At 36.6% G+C, this 13,157-nt stretch overlaps 1 protein-coding gene across 9 annotated transcripts in view; it reads left to right on the top strand.

Moving 5' to 3' along the window:
- LOC125457933 (uncharacterized) overlaps positions 1 to 13,157 on the top strand; it is an 839,746-nt gene that overhangs the window by 59,417 nt on the left and 767,172 nt on the right. Inside the window, exon 1 of one of the 9 annotated variants that reach the window (XR_009446671.1) lies at positions 2,865 to 3,517. The exons of 7 other annotated variants lie outside the window; for them this stretch is intronic. The gene's annotated coding sequence lies outside the window, so the exon portion shown is untranslated. Of the gene's footprint in view, positions 1 to 2,864; positions 3,518 to 13,157 lie in introns of those variants that run through there. One more of the 9 variants, XR_007248704.2, reaches the window with a different exon arrangement.

The following is a 13,157-nucleotide window of genomic DNA, read 5'->3' as shown; positions in this document are numbered from 1 at the left end:
TAGTATAGTTCAGCACAGATTCATAGGCAGATTGAGATTAAAAATCTGATGACAGATTAAGGATGTGGTACACACAGTTCCATGGAAGGCCTCACTGAGAAAGGATAACCAATACCCAATGATTCAAATTACTGGATGGAATAAATTGCCTTTTCAGAGATTCAGGATACTGAAAGAAACAATTGTTTTTCAGCAGTGAGCACATACCCCGCAAAAGAAATCCAGCACATTAAATGTCCTTCAATTTCAAGGGACTTAGAGGGCTCAGACTGTTGGGAAAAGAATTAAAAACACGATGATCTTCTGCCCAACAAACTACTGGTCTTCCAAGACTGAACGGAATAGTGAGGCCTCTGGATAACAAGAGTTCGTAAAATCAGTGATGTAAGGAGAGATTAGTGGTAAAAACGCAAGTATATAATACTAATGGGGAAAATCATTGGTGGGTGGGGAAAGATCTTTGTTCGTTTGAAAGAGTCAGTTTTGAAAAGTGTCATAAGCACCACTCTAAGGTAATGTTTTAGAGACTTGTGGACAGATCAACTTAGCATCTTGAGGGAGTGAGTTGTAACATCCAAGTCTCGCTAAAGTTTCTGTAATAGTTTTGGTTATATCAATGCCCTCTGTAGCTGCTTACTAACAAGCAAGAAACAACTTCTTATTCAATACAAGGCACTCATCTACTTATACCAGGAAGTATATACTAAGCAGCCCTTTATACTCTTAAAGAGGATGGTGGCAGAAACCAACCTTTTTAGGGCGTAGATTAAGATTGGTTGCACATAATCCAAAGCCTTTGCAAAAATTGGAGAGAGATAATATCTTTGCTAGTTTGGACATTTTTACACCTTTATCCTACAATGTAATCTCAGGATAAATTGGAAAATGCTGCTGAGTCAGTTTAAATTAAGTTTTTGTTTTAGATTTTTTTCTGGAGTTTTCTTTAGTAAGAAATTTTTCCACCTGACTTAGTATTGAGGTAACAAAGAATGAGAAAATGTCTACCACATCAAAATATTAATTTAATCATGTCCAACATTCTAAAGAAACATCAGAGTGACCAAGCTCTGAAAAAGTATATATTTACAGGCTCTTAAGTCTTAGTGACGTCTTAGACCATCCTGCCTTACCTATATTTTTATTTTATTTTATTTTCATTAAGGCATCACTGATAACTTTATTAAAATACCTTTCGTCACAGGGTCAAATTGAATCAACAGCTGTTAATAAATGATTACAATTAAGTCACAGTACAAATTCCGAGGTTATAAAATGGGACTACATGCACAACCTTCCTCAAATATCAAAATAGTGTGCCAAAAATAATTATACTAATGACTGTATAATGACTAAGTACATGGTCATATGCATATTTTCAGATATGCCAAAACTTGAAATTTGTAATAACGCATTGTTTACAATGACTACAAAGTTAGAAATCTCCAATTTACGCAAGAAGTAAACCTATAATTTACATCCAAATCTTCTTACATTGCATTATCAGAACAGGACTTAGTATTGTTGATCATGCAACATGTTGAAGATCAAGATCAATCCTGCTGTGGACTTGCCTAGGTAATTATGTTAATTTAAATAGTAACCTTTTTTTGTGTGCTGCAACTATTTTAACGAGAGTTAAATCTTTTGGTGCCATTGAAGAGATTGGATTAATTGTTTTCTTCTTGAACAGTATAGTATATGTCTGGGACCTGCTTGTGGTGCAGTGGTAGTGCCCGTATCCCTGGACTAGCAAGCCTATGTTCATGCACCACCTTCTCTAGAGGTGTGTAATAATATCTCTGAACCTACTGATTCAGAAAAATAGGTACAGCATATGTCCTGACTGACAGTAAAACCCAATTCTGACATAGAACATTTACACACACATGTCCAACATGCTATATGCAACCAGTGTTATTTTGGACAATTTAAAGATATAAATACTGTTGATGTTAATTGCCCTTAAATCATAACTGATCCACAGTTTCTGCAAATCAGTTATCTTATTTGGTTAAGCATTTACAATGCTCTCTGGGTTAATTAAGACAAGGTTACCTAATGTTCTAAGTTTAAAACTTGAAAGTAGCTGCAGCATGTAGACAGTTTGATTTCAAATTAAAATATGCTCTGTAAAACTATAATTTATGCTGTTTGATTTTGCATTATGGCAGTTGGCAAGTATCTCTTATTGTCTTTAACACAAAGTTGAGATTTTAGCCTTTGTGCATAAAATTTCATGGCTGTCATCAATTGAAATTACAGGAACAGCAACAAAAAAGTGTATTGTTTGCTTTTTCAAAGCTTTTCTTTGCAAGCCTTTTTTTTTATCACCAGCACTGTAATTATCTGCAGCTGAAAACAAGCAGCTACAAAAATGTGCCCATTGGGCCATAGAAAGAGAATTATAGACCAGCTCTCCTGTGACTCTCTTTCTCCACCTTCTATATAGAATTTATCTGCCATATTCCAGAATATGTGTTTAGGTTACTTGGCCTTTTATCAGTGGTCTTAAGAGGTCAGTCATGTGTGGATTCCTTTGTTAGTTGCCTCTTTGCTTGATGATAGAAAATTGATCAGACTTACAGCATGAGCTCAATAGACAACCCTAAGTCTTTTGTCTAGGTGAATAGCTACCAGTGAAGGCCATAGGCAGGTTGCTATTAATATGACAACTAACTCTATATCCCACTGTAATTTATAATGAAGTACCTAATCTCCATTATTTTGATCCAAGTAGGTGATCCCATGAAAAGCTTTTTTTATCAAGTCCCATTGGCAGTTATGTGAGAAATAGCAAACTAATAATTTTTGTCAAGTTTTGCTGACTGAAATGCTTTTGCAATAATGCAGTTTAAAAGGCACAGATAAAGCTCATTCACTGAGCTGAATGAGAAGCCATCTGGGGGTATTCTTTTTGACTGCCTTTTCCTTTTCCTTCCTTGTAATCAAATCTGAGCAAAATCAAATTTTTTTTATGAAAGCACCTATCGTTGATTTGAAGGAGACAGTAATTTACAAAGTGCCCTTCCATTGTGTGCTAGGCCGAAAGAAGAAAAAAGGCATCAATGGCTTTTAAAGCTGTGTCTTGGTTTAACTACAAATACGATGAAAGCAGCCTGTGTTGACAGACAAGTAATAACTTTACAAAGCCGGGCCTGGGTCAGGATGCCAATGCAAGAAAAGTAGTGTGTGGTTTTGAGGAACTAAAGCAGATGTGAGTCTGAATCTGAACCTGAATCTTCTGTAGAGAGGCACAGTTGCTGTACAAGTACATTTTTTTTCTCCTGGATACTTCAGAAAAAAATCATCGAGGAATTGGATCGTTCAGTGGTCTATGGTGAATGATGACAGCATTCTGAAGACAGTAACCTTCATGCCTGAAGTATTAGACATTCTTGGCTAATGCTTTCTGCTCTGGCAATATTCATTATTAATCTTGCACAATTATCAAATTGGAAGATGCAATCCTGGATGAAGAAAAAGATGCAGAAATATGTTGTTTTTATTTAAGTACAAGGTATATTGTTTTTTGGCCTTTTTATAAAAAGCTTTCTTAAATGACATGCCAATATCTATTATATGAATTGAAATGTTTTTGAAAATTCTTCAAAAAGTAAGTCTTCGGGTTTCTATTTTAAATGTTTCTGAATATCTGTATTAGTGGAGGAATCAAATCGTAAATGATGGAACCAAGAAGTAAAATATCAGCAGTACATTAAAGTTGACATCTAAGTACAGGTACATCTCATTAATTGAGGAAGTGAAGTGTTGTTGGTTAGTGTTTACTGTAGCAGTACTACATTGCATGTTATTGAAAAGACTCTGAGTTATATTTTCTTTAAATGATTGTACTCATTATTCTGACATTTCTGAACAAATACATTGATTGCTCAAGTATCTATAATTTCTTTTTATTGTGCAGTTCTTTTGGTTTTGGTTGTTACATTTTTGTCTTTATGTTCTTGAAGTTCTGCAGCTAAGTAAATACTGTGAGAAGTTTGGTGAGTCCATTTATTTAAATACTCTTTTTTCAGATGTTCAGATGTAGCTAAACACTGTGCAATTTGATGTAAAGTTCTTGCAGTTGTGACTAATTTAAATAGACAAAAATGGGATAGTATGATAAAGGTAGTTGTAAATAGCTTGGAAAGTTCTGTTTTTAAAACATTAAAATATAATGAATGCAAGTGTTCTAGTACAGTATTTCTCTCCAGTGGAATTATATGATGATGCTCTGACTTACTTCTCAATAAAGATGGTAAGAGAGTATATACATTTTTAAAATTATTATATTCTTTTTGCTGATGAAGCATAGTGCTTATTGTCAGTTTGCCTCCAATGTCAAAATCAGTTGAAAAGTTAATTCATTGCAAAGCTTCTCAACTGTAGAGAATAGTAATATTTGTTGACCCGCAGTCACTGAAAGCAGCAGGCAAATTAAAGTCATTGAAGCATTTCTGTGTTTACTTGCAGTGTGCTGTGTTATTTTCCTGTTAGTCTGGTGGAATTCTCATGTTAATGTAATTGCTATGACAGTATGATCAATTTCTAATGAAATGTTTGAGAGAGTGAGATTAACCCCTCTGTTCACCTTCTTTTATGCTTTTTACCTCCAAATAGGGATTAATAGTATAGCGAGCTAATCGGTCCTACACATTCAAACACAAATTTTGTTTTGGTTCAGGAATAATTCACATACATTTTATTTCTTATTAATCTTTTGTATCCTGTTTAGGAATAGTGTATTAAGTGTTCTTGAGAAAATTTGTAAATCAGTTTGTGATGGTAAAATGCAAGTGGAGTACTTTGTGTAACAACCCTTAATCCGTATGAAGTTAACTAAATGACTGCATGTGCATAATTTGCAGAATACCATTTGTGTTTCAACAAAACTGTTTTCAGTCCAATTTCCCCAAATAGTTATGGATTACTGGGAATATATATTTGTCATATGTCAAATGTCAATTTACATTACTTCTATTTTCTATAGAGTCACGGAGTCATACAGCACAGAAACAGACCCTTCAGTCCAACTCTTCTGTGCTGACCTGGCATCCCAAAATGATCTCGCCCCATTCACCAGCATCTATCTTCTGCATTTTATTCTAGAACAGTAGACATTAATGTTTCTGGTGATTGCTCTTCAATTATTCTTTCTAAATGTTAATGTACAGTATATGGTTTACATTATTATGTTTGGGCAACCAAGCAGGTGGAAAAGATTGCTATCAAATTGATTTTAGTTTTGTATATACTTTGAGCTAAAGAGCCCAATGATACTAAGTTTGACTTAAATGTATGCAATTAAGAAAATCAGATAACATAAAGTTTAAAGATGTCCCTTCTTTGCAAAATGAGTCCAAAAAATTTGTGGGAAATGTCGTCCTTCATTGACATTGTAAGACTAAGATTTTGAATATTTTTGAATAGAACATGGTTGGATTCTGTCTTTGTAAGATGCTGAATAAGTTAGATACTAGCTTAATTTTCAAAAAAATTCAAATACCAATATGCTTGTGCTTTCACAACTTGTCAATGTGAATGTTTGCGTGTATGCAATGTCTCTGAAAATTGTTGGATTAGACCAATGCTCCCTAAACCTTTTGTACCTGTGATCCCATTTAAAGGCTTGAAAAATGTGACTCATCAGTAAGACCTGTGAGAGTTGGATAAGTTGAATGCTTGTGAAAGTGAGGGCCTGTCTGTTAGAATGAAAGGTAGCAGTTATAATTAAGTCAGATTCCATGATGGCCATGTTATTTTGAAGCTTGCTACACCAAAATTTCAGTTCATGACCCCACTTGAGATTTGCACTCCTACTTTAGGAAGCAATGATTTAGAATAACAAACTTTGATACTGGTCTGTCAGCAACTGGGGAGCATTTTTTTGTCACATATGTAACCATAAACTCACCAATGAATTAATAGCATAATTTCACAACGTGAAGTGGCAATTTCGCCTGCTTGAATCCCTGATGTGCAGTCCATTAACCATTTTCAGTTGTGGATAGATGGTATTGTGACATCTATAATTAGCTCCTGTAGGAGAAAAAATATTGATTTGGGTCCCCATTTTTGGTTATTGCATTGTGGTGTCTGCTGAAATGAAGTACAGAAATTATAGATTTGGTGTGACCTCTAACCAAATGGGTGACTTTCCAGCATTCGTTATCCAGGCTTGTGATCAAATGATATCATCTGGGCAAGGTACTCAAGGATTGCTGATTCCCAATGGAACCCTTAAAGGTTGCTCCCCTTATGAAAGGAGCACCAGGGAGGAAGAGAGCACATCTGTGTTTGAGAATCAAAACACTTAATTAGCCTTCCACGACTTAAAAAACTTTGGACTTGATTAGATGCCCCAAGATGAGATGATCAATGTGTTCAGAATTTTTTTTATTGATACTATTTAACAACCTGTTTCAGAATGTTACAAATTGGTGAAAAATTACTGGTGAAGAATGAGTAAATGGAGAGAGAAGACTAAAAGGCTGAGTAACAAAATGTAAAGTTAGGAAGACATAACTTAGATATCACTCTAAAAATACAGTTGCAAAAAAGGGAATTAGAATAAGAAGAAATATTACAAAAATTAACTGCTCATTCTTAATTTCTCAATTGTTTAAATTACCTTATTTTGCAATCCCTTGATTTAATGTGTGTAGTTACGCACCTTAGTTAAACTTTGGAACATCTTTATTTTTCTCTCTTGTTCAATTTGTTCCTGCCATTTTCATTAAATACTTCATCTCTGATTTGATATATCATGGCTTTTAATGAATAGCACAAAACCACATTCAGAATGGTTCAACTATTCTCACTTTCTTGGCTCTTCTTTAGATTTTGCTTTATTTTGTTCAGTAATTCTGTTTTAATATTTTTTGTAATTGCTCTATACTGGTAAACAGGAGAGTGTATAGTGTAATAATGGAACGTCTGCCGACTGACTTCACGTTGTTTGTTCATCCAGCACTGGATTTTTGTTTTAAAAGGAAATGTTGGAAATAATCTTTTCTGTAATATGTGTTTGTCCTGAAACTTTGATGTATTATCCAAACAACATTTAATTGAGTTGCTTCGGCATCCACTCAGTACTTTTGGTAGCTTGTCGGAGGGATTAAACTTGTTGGTGACTGCTCCTTGAATTAATATGAACATTTGAACAATCAGATTTTTCACAAAATCTTCTGCACGTTCTGGATTGTTATTGCTTTGCCATTGAAAGGCTCCCACATAAAAATTTCCAGCACAATCCTTAAACTGCAATGAAAGCTAGAAGTTGAACACCATAATTTATTATTTTAGTGATTTGGTGAAATATTACTTTCTTCATGTTTTCTTTTGCTCCCTTTTCTCTTTCTCCTATTGTTTATACTGTACTGAATATTATTCACCAGATGTATGCATAGAGACTACATCTTAAAAGCATGAATGACCCAGACTTTGTGGTTGAAATTAGTGTGAGATTGCTAGCTTTTGCCGTAGTTACTCTGTGGAGCTGACAATAATTTTTAGAAAGCATAAATGCGGAGATCTGGAAGATTGTGTTAGGATTATCCTGCTTCTCTAACAAATGCTGATTTTAGAGATCCAGAATAACTAGCCTCTGATATTCAGACACCAGACATAGCCTGCAAGATATATGTTGTGATCCCTTAGACATTCTGATGCAGTGATTACATGAAATTACCTGGGAAGTTCAAATTCCCAAGGGCAGTTATCATGTGCATCTAGAACTTTCCAAAAAAAGTCTCTAACTCAGAATTTGAGGTGAAGACTTCAGAGGTCCTTATGTCACATAACTGAATATTATCCTGAAAATGTAAGGTGAATTAAACTAATTCTGATTTCTTCACAACTATATAATTGCCATGGCACCTGATACTGCACCAGACCCCATGACTTGCCATAACAAGCTTCTAATTTCCCCCGATTTTCTGGCTACCCAACCAACAACTAACTATCCATCTAATTAGATCTGACTATTCCCCAACCTGTACTTCCCATGTTACCCACCTGTCACCTTATCCCTAACCAACTTATCTATTTCCTCGTTGTAGATCTCCAAAGTTGTTTTGCAAGTTTAAGCTCTTTACATATGGAAGAAATTGGAGTTATAAATGAAGCCGTGGGTTCTATGAGGATTCCTTATGCTGCTTTTTGTGAGAATTCCTGTGCTTGATAAGGTTTGCAGGATCCTCCGTCAGAAGATAGGTCTGAAAAATCAGAGATCAGTAACTGACTTTTTGTCTGATCTGATTCAGAAATGGGAATTGTGACTCAGTTCAGAAGGTATGGATCATTGTCTGTGTAGGTTCAATTAACACCAAAACAGTGATTTGACTTGAACTTCAACTTGAAGAGGAGGCAAATTCAGGATTCAGGAGGTACCCTAACCGCATGGGGAAGTGTCTGGTGCACTCCATATGATTACATAATGGTATTGTGAATATCAGGGATCATCTGAGCCATTTTGACCCAAGTGCATGAAATGACTTGGAATAGAGCTCAACTTTGACCTTCCTGTGAGAGCTTTGAAGTTGGAGCCTGGAATAGGTGCAGCGAATGAAGCTCATCTGTTTTGAGATTTCACTGGCACCATTTCAAGGACCATTGGTTCCTTCCACCACTTCTTTCTTCTCACTCTGAGCAACTTTCCTTCAACTCTGCTCATTTCCTCCAAATAAAAAATGTTGCTATGGGCACCTACATTGATCTTTTTTATGGGAGATGCGGAACAGTTATTATTCCAGTCCTACTCAAACTGCCTCCTTCATCACATATCTGATTATATTGATGACTGCATTGGTGCTGGTCTCACCATGAATTGGAAAATTTCACTGGCTTTGCTTCAAGCTTCCATCCTGCCTTCATCTGGTCCTTTTCTCTCCCTTTTCTTCCTCAACTTTCCTATTTCAATTTCTAGATATAGGCAGTCTACTAATATTCATTGTTAGAGACAAAAAAAACCCCTGTAGATGCTGGAATCCAAGGTAGACAAACAGAAGACTGGAAGAACAAGCAATCCTAGCAGCAGCTGGAAGAAAGGAACAGTCAAAATTTTGGGTATTACCCTTCTTCAGGAGTCTTAAGAAGAAGGGTAATGCCTAAAATATTGACTGCTCCTTTCCTGCAGATGTTGCCTGGTTTTCTTCTAGCCTCCTGTTTGACCACCTACTAATGTTAATCATTGACTCCTACAATTACCTCAACTATATTTCCTGCTTGCTGAAAGAATTCCATTCCACTTTCCCAGTTTCTCCATCTCTGGTTCATCTACACTGATGAAGCAAACTTCCATAACAAAGCTTCCAATGTGTCAACATTCCAAGAGTGGCACATTAGGCCTCTGCACTTTACCAATGTGGTAGTTGGTAAACTCTACTTCCTGTTTAAACCCAACTTGCACTGTCAGAACAGGGCATGACAGTGCTGCCAGTGGTTGTGAAGGTGACTTTGACCCTCAAGGTTTTTGCAACCAGATCCAGAACTTCTATACAGATATATTGCAATGAGAAATAAAATTTTCAAGTAATGAACCTGTGATGTTTTTATTTGTTATTGGTAACAAATTGATTAACAAGGATTCAGCTTACTTAAAAAGCTCAAATAAGTTCATTAACAGCTTAATTATCTATAATTGCGAGTTGTAGCCTTTGCATTCAACCTTCCATTAGAATGCTTCTTGCTGGATTGCACATGGCAGTTTGACATGTGGTTTACATGCTGGTCCTTAGCTCATTAGCATATTAAGTTCTATGAGCAGCACAGTTCTTAATCAGTAATATAACAAGAACCACTGTCTATGCTTAACTTGTGACAAAAGCTTAATACGTATTGCTGTTTTTTGGAAATTTAAGTCGGTGTTTAGTTTCCAGTTCTGTGAAGGTCTGTTGTATCTAACCAGATCAGAAAGTCACACTTGAATAGTGAGTGAAAAACAAATGGCATTTCCAAGTCATCGTTTGACTTTAGATAAATAAATAACAAACTACCAGGGGAGATAATGGCTAAGGTGTTTGATAAATTAAGCTTTGCAACCCACAGAGAGAAGGGGACTCAGAAGCAAATTCATTCAGACAGAAGCAAGTTCATTTAGAGAGACAAAAGCAGAAATTGCTGGAAAAGCTCAGCAGGCCTGGCAGCATCAGTAGATTCAGTTGTTCTGAGGAAGCGTCCCTCAATTCGAAATTTTAACTCTCATTTATCTCCACAGGTGCTACTGGACCTGCGGAGCTTTTCCAGCAATTTCTGTTTTTGTTTCTAATTTACAGCATCCACAATTCTTTCGGTTTTCACTCAGAGAAGCAGGTTAGATCAGAGAGAATATGTCCTTAACAGCGCAGGTGCTATAGTTTGCAGTAAAAGCATTCAGAGCTAAGGAGAAAGCCCTGAGTTCCTGAGAAAAAAGTTAGAAACAGAGGGCTGTGCAAGTGTCAGGGAGGAAGACATCCTACGAAGTTGAAGACATGAGATTGAGGAACCCAAGTTAATTAGTAAATGAACTGAATTAATAGCTTGATTATAGTTCTTGGAAACAGACATTAAATAATTAAAATAGCTTCAATCCAAATATTTGCTGAAAAGAAACCAAATATTGCCAAGGTGGCTGAACAAGAAACTTTAGAGTGGGGCAAGGGATGACTTCCACTGTAGTTTGAATGTCTGTAAGGATACTCTTTGGTTGAAGGAGTTGAATCTTTTTCCGATATTTGTAAAAGTTCATTTCAAATACTAATTGTGTCGTGTAAAATAGTTTGTAATTCTTTTACATTATAAACTTTTATATGATTATGTTAGCAGTACATTGGTAGCCTCTTGTGAATATATTCAATAACTGACATTCATGGCAAACAAAAGAAAATGTATGGCCTAATACGCCAGAGTTAATTCAAGTCTCTGACATTTCAGTATTGTCATCTGCTGGGATCATAACAATCTTAAAAATGTTAAAGATAGCATTGAACTTAAAGAAAAAACACAATTGTACAAAAACGGGTGGCAGTTCAGAAGATTAGTCAGAACATAAGCAATAACAAAGAATGCTATAATAATGAGGGAAAAATTGGAGTTGAGAGAAAGCTAGCTAGAAAAATTAAAAAAAGATTTTTATGCAAATACTTCTAAAAGGAAGCGTTAACCAATAAATGTTGGTTTAATAGAAAGTGAGTTTGGAGAATAAAAATAATTGTGAAAACAAATAGGATATTTCAAGGGAAATTGGATATAGAAGCATGGAGGCTTGCATAAGTTATACAGGGCGTGAGTCATCTGGAGGACTGTGTACAGTACTGATCTTACTTAACAATTAGGTTGGAAGTTCAGAGAATGCTTGCTAGACTAATATCTGGAATTATGAGGAAACCTTTGAGCTAGGCTTATATCTGCTGGAGTTTAGAAGAGTAGGATTTTGCTTGATTGAAGCATATAAGATCAGAGGAATTTTGATAGGGTGGATGCGGTAAGAATGTTTCCTCTTGTGGAAGAATCTCAAATTATTAAAAAAATAAAATTTAGGGCCACCCTTTAAGACAAGATGAGGCAAAATATTTCATAGAATCCTATACAGTGTGGAAACAGGCCCTTTGGCTGAACAAGTCCACACTGACCCTCAGACCTTCGCACCCAGACCCAACCAATCTACACAGCCTTGAAAACTATGGGCAATTTAGTAAGGTCAATTGATCTAGTCTGTACATCTTTGGATTGTGGGAGGAGACTCACACAGACATGGGGAGAATGTGCAAACTCCACACAGACAGTCGCTTAAGAATGGAATCAAACCCAAGTCCCTGGTGCCCTGAAGCAGCAGTGCTAGCCATGCCACCCCTAATTATTAACCTATTTTTCCTCATGAACCTGTTCATTATACACCTCGGAGCAGCTTGGAGTAGAACCCGGGCCTCTCGGTCAAGAGGTAGGGACACTGCCACTGACCCACTGTATGGCTCACGGGTCCATTCCTCCAAAGGCAGCAGAAACAGTGTCTGTGAATAGTTTAAAGGTAGAAATAGGTTATTGTTAAGCCGGGATGGAACATTGTCCAGGTTAAGTGGGACTGTGGAGTCAGCAATGATCTTATTGAATGACAGAGCAGGCTTGATGGTGAGGCGTTCTGTTCTCCTAACTCGTATGTTTGTTAAAGGGGATTGCATCTTCTTTACTTTAAGCAATGGGAAAAAGGCAGAGCATGTCATGGCCAACTTTCCCATGTTGCTGGATGCAGTTTGTTTTATAGAAAACGTATCTCAATGATGATTGATGTTCAGTAAGTGCAAGGATTTACTATTCACCTGGTGTATAATTTGTGTGTGACCACGTTCAGCATACATACTGATGTGTTCTCTGTATTCTGACTGCAGTCAGAATTGGTTCTTTCTGCACCAATTTTATGTTCCAGCAATTTTACATCCATCATATCAAACAGAGGATGACAGTTTTCTTACAAGCTGTCTGCTCTGCTGGTTCATGACTCTCCTCCAACAATTTGACCACCCATGCATTGCAATGCTACACCTAGGACCATGCTAGAACTAGGAATATTCTACTACAGCAAGAATGGGGTGCTGAAACAATGGTTCCACTACCTTAAACACTTTGGAGTAACCATCCAGTGCTTGCCAGAGTTGGTGTCCCAATTTCTGGTGGCCCGTTGAATTCTCTGCAACACATTTCATTCTCTGTGCCTGAGACTGCAACACTTAGATGTAGATTAGCTTTCACTTCCGCTGTAATGGAAACTGCGACACAACTATCAACTGCCGCATGATGTATTCTCATTGAGTTATCACCACTTGCTCCTGCAAAGTATGGACCTCAAGCTGTACCCAATGCCTTGAGCCATGTTGAAGCCATATTTCTCCATGCTCCTTGATCCCTATTACAGATTTTATGACAGGCCTGCCAATGCACTGAAGTTTTGTGTGTGTCTGCCATGTCAAAGTCTTCATCCAAGTCTAAGGCTGTCAGTGACCTTACCTTCCTGGAAACTGACACAAGGATGATTATTTCCCCATCGATTGGCTTTAGATCCCACTTCAATGCTGCCCTTTAAAGCTCAAATAGTGTCAATAACAGAGGTGCTAATTGTGCTTGTGAATCAAATAATGGTCTTTCTTCCTCTTTGGTTTGTTCTTCTCTTAAACTTTTCATCTCTT

This window comes from Stegostoma tigrinum, chromosome 14 (assembly GCF_030684315.1).
Source record: "Stegostoma tigrinum isolate sSteTig4 chromosome 14, sSteTig4.hap1, whole genome shotgun sequence".
Taxonomy (NCBI): Eukaryota; Metazoa; Chordata; class Chondrichthyes; order Orectolobiformes; family Stegostomatidae; genus Stegostoma; species Stegostoma tigrinum.
This window is presented reverse-complemented; position numbering and strand designations above follow the sequence as displayed.